Raw genomic sequence first — 4,303 nt, forward strand, 5'->3', positions numbered from 1 at the left:
TTAATTGAATGATTTTCATTATAATCATGAAAAATTTTATTTTTATGTTTATGCATAAATAGTTAATTAGAAAAAAGAGAAATTTATAGTAATTCATTTTTATGTTAAAAGAGTAATCCCTAAGAAAAGGAACCTTTAATTAGGCCAAGCAATTGGTAAAAATTAAGAAAAAGTCCCATTATTGGAATTAAACTAGAAAAGGCTACTAAATGGAAATATGTGAAATGGATGTGATAAGATGTAAATAGGATGTGATAAGATGTGAATGGATGTGATAAGATGTAAATAGGATGCAATAAGATGTGAAGGGATGTGATAAGATGTAAATAGGATGTGATAAGAAGTGTATGAGATATGATAGGATGTGATAAGACGAAAATAAGATGTGATGTAATGGAAATGGATGTGGATGTGTATGTGAAAGAATGGATGTGGATGTGTATGTGAAAGAATGGATGTGGATGTGTACGTGGAAGAATGGATGTGGATGTGTATGTGGAAGAATGGATGTGGATGTGTATGTGAAAGGATGTGATGTCGATGTGAATGATTGGATTAGATGGTGATTTGAATCGGGATAAGAATGAATGAGATGAGATGTGAAATGAATGTGATGAGATGTGATGTAAATTGAGATAGATGTGAATGAATGATATGTGATGTAAATGAATGAGGTGTGATGGGATGTGAATATAGGTAGATGCGAGTGGATGAGATGTGATGAGGATAAATGAGGAAAGATGTGATGAGATGAAAAATGATGTGATTGGATGAGAATAGGAATACATAGGAATTGGATATGGATTAAGTAATGTCGACAGATGTGGAACGATGTGAAAGATGAGAGTTCATTATAGAAACTGTATGATGAGGAATGATGTGAAATGATGGAAATTTTGCTTGGAAAATGTATTTGTATATGAAACCTATTTTTTAAAGATTGTTTTACATCAAGAATACTGGGGGAAGTATTTTGACTATCTTATGGAATGAGGTCGTGGGGACCTGAGTGGAAAATGTTGCAACAGCTTGATGGAGAGTCAAAGAAGGACGTCTCGCGTGGCAAGATCAGCCGAGGTCTTGACCAGTCTCGGTTTGATTAAAATGGTGATCTTTCGATGGTACGATGGATGAGGGACCAAGGAAGCGGCCTATGAGTGAAGTGCTAGGTCACGCGAAGGAGCCTAGAGAGTGTTGACCATACGGTGCTCAGACTCTGGGTCACCCACCAGGATACCCACACGTGCATCGAGGAAGAAAATGAGTTGGAGTTGTTTTTCTGAACACGGGCATGGATCTGGTTGATTGGCCTTGCTGGTCTTCAACAGATGAGTTCATGGCTCTTTTACATGGATCTTGTTGGTTGATCTAATTGATCTTCAACGGAGAGTCCATATGGATTTTATGTGATTATACTCCTAGGTACTATGTGCTAGGAACTATTGAAAAGACTCCTGCGTGAGTAGGTGGTGAGCGTTCTAGTTGCCAATGATGCCATAGGTACGCTGAGGAAGAAATGAATGAAATACTTAATTATATTCCTGGGTACTATGGGCTAGGAACTATCAAAAAGGCCCCTAAGTGAAGTAGTAGGTGAGCCTAGAGGGACTAACCAGGTGGTGAGCGTTCTAGTTGCCAATGATGCCATAGGTACACCGAGGAAGGAATGATTAGAATTTGGACTTGGAACTGGAATACTGAGGATTATGATGGAAACACTGTGGTTTTATTGCAATGTTGTTTTGGAAATAGTTGAGTCTAAGAAAAGGCAATTTCATATTGGGTGCGTAAGTGGTGTGTCTATTTAAGTTTTGCATGAGAGCTGGCTAGGGTGCCTGTGAACTCTTTTCCCTGGTACCCGGGACAAAACATAACCAAATTTCCTTAATAGATCCTATCAATACAGTGGTTGGGCGGTTGGCTAACCCATGGGATTGGATGGGGTGGGCTGGATCGATGGATTCCTATAATAAAATAAAATTCTGTTCAAGTTACGATAGTTCAAGTAAGTCACATGATAATCCTTGTTCTATGGAAAAGAATCAACGGATGTGCCTCTTTTGATGGGGAAAAAAGCATTGGTCTCTATGAACCAAGTGCAAGTTCCTCCTTTGATTCGGCCATGTGACCCGCGGGTTCGGTCAGAATACAAAGGATAGTTAAGGCTCTTGACTACGTTAGAAGATTTTCTTGGAGGAATCGCCTATGCTTTCTGGGTAAGAAAAGTTTTTTCGGTTTCGGTTTTGGAAGAACCGAGACCTTTTCCAATCCTTCAAATGTGTTTAGTATGCCTTCTCCTCTTCTTCTTTGCGATCGCCTCCACTAGGCAATTGATGTGTTTGGTATGCCTTCTTCTTTGCGATCGCCTCCACTAGGCAATTAATGTGTCCTCATGTTTAATGTTGTTTTGAACTCCTCCTATTTCACTCAAGCATAAAAGTGTCATATATTAAGATGTGAAGTTTCAAAAGTAAAGCAATTGCTACAAATAGGCAAGAAAAAATAGCATACCTGGAATAGAAATTGGAACAACAAGGTCATGAGCACCTTGTACCATCTTGACCTTGGCTTGTGCTTATCATGTGCCGTAATAATTTCAGCCCATTTTTTCTCCTTGTCTGTGAGCTTATCGAGTAAGGTGGTTGGGTTGGCAAGCCCAAACCTTTGCATTAAAAATACATCATGGGCCATCATTTGAGGCACATACACGCGTGTCACTCTACTTAAAGTACCACATATAAGGTCAAAGACTAGCTACACTATAAAATACATGCAATAATTTTAGGTCAATTCACGAAGTCACTTGTTTAGGTTCACCAGGTACATTAATAGCTCAGCCTCCTCTTCCTTGGTGAGGGCGATGACATGACAACAAACTAACGGGGATATCTTTTGGGGAATTTATCCCACTCTACAATCAAAGGCAAGATCAAACCAACATAGGTAATGGAAATAAAAGAATAAAGAATTGAGATGGAGAATGCTTACTTTTAAATATTGCATTAGTCCATGCAACCACCCTGTGGTTTCCACCCCATACGATAAGTTTCTTGTTATGAAGGTGTTTCCACCTCTATGAATCCATCGTCTAAAAATTACAGAAACATCATGTGTAAAAACCACAAAATAAATTAGCATCAATAAAATAAAGATAAGGAGATATGCATACCACTACATTGAAACGATGGGACTGATTTGTCCAAAATCCATTAGCCCATTTTGCTTCTCGAGGGTTAAATTCCATTGGTTGTTCTCCTGGAAAACTCTCTGACACAATAAATTCACCATGTGTAGGCACATACCCATGTTGATCAAAACTCTCCTCGAGCTCTCTTAGATGATCATCCATGGTCCTTATGGATGGGTTCACCAAAAGCCTACACAATGGTACCCCTGGGAAGCCTTTCTTCCTTGTCCACAAAATGCTTGGACAACCAATCTTGCAATAGTTTTGTAGTCACCAGTTGGCCAAACTCATTTGGCAAAGAAGGCACATCTTGTGTTGGTGGGTCTTCACAAACTAGCCTTTTCCTAGAGCTTTGGGGGGTCATTAAGCCACCAACATGACTATCCACTATGGGTGTGACTACTGCAGAGGCTTTCTCACTCACACGAGGCACTTTGGTGCTTTTGGATCCTTCTGGTTTGAGAGACATCCACCACATCATGTTGTGTATGAGCCTTCTTAGAACGGGTTTTAGGAGCCATCTTCTACCCTCACATGTAAAGGCTAATCTAAAGGCACAACACACAACATCAACACTTGTTAGGCTCTTCAAAGACAAAACACCATGATGATAAAAAAAAATAAGAAGGGAGAGAGAGAGAGAGAGAGAGAGAGAGAGAGAGAGAGAGAGAGAGAGAGAGAGAGAGAAAGAGGGAGAACCTGGCAAGGGGGAGGGTTTGGAAAGGAGGCTACAATGAAATGAAGGAGGTTTGCTCTATATTTATAAAGAATAATTAGGATTAATAAAAATAAATAATGATTAAAAATCCTAATTTAAAAGTAATTAAGATTAATAAAATTTAATAATGATTAAAAACCCTAATAATGATTAAAACTCTAAGAAGGATTAATAAAAATTAATAATGATTAATAATGTCCCAACCAAGGTGGTTGGGGTCCTCCTGATTATTGCTTCCAAACACGAAGTGTATTTTCTTGGTTGTTGGACAATACTTGGGGTTATACGCCCTTTGTCTTTTGTTGAGGCAGCCATATCCCAGCCCTACACTTTCCTCTAGCTTTCGAAAATCCACCTCGATGATTTTGGATTTTTGGTACCGGCGGCTCGTGGCTCTG

Source organism: Cibotium barometz, chromosome 1, assembly GCF_041138505.1.
Source record: "Cibotium barometz isolate CiBa-2024 chromosome 1, ASM4113850v1, whole genome shotgun sequence".
Lineage (NCBI taxonomy): Eukaryota > Viridiplantae > Streptophyta > Polypodiopsida > Cyatheales > Cibotiaceae > Cibotium > Cibotium barometz.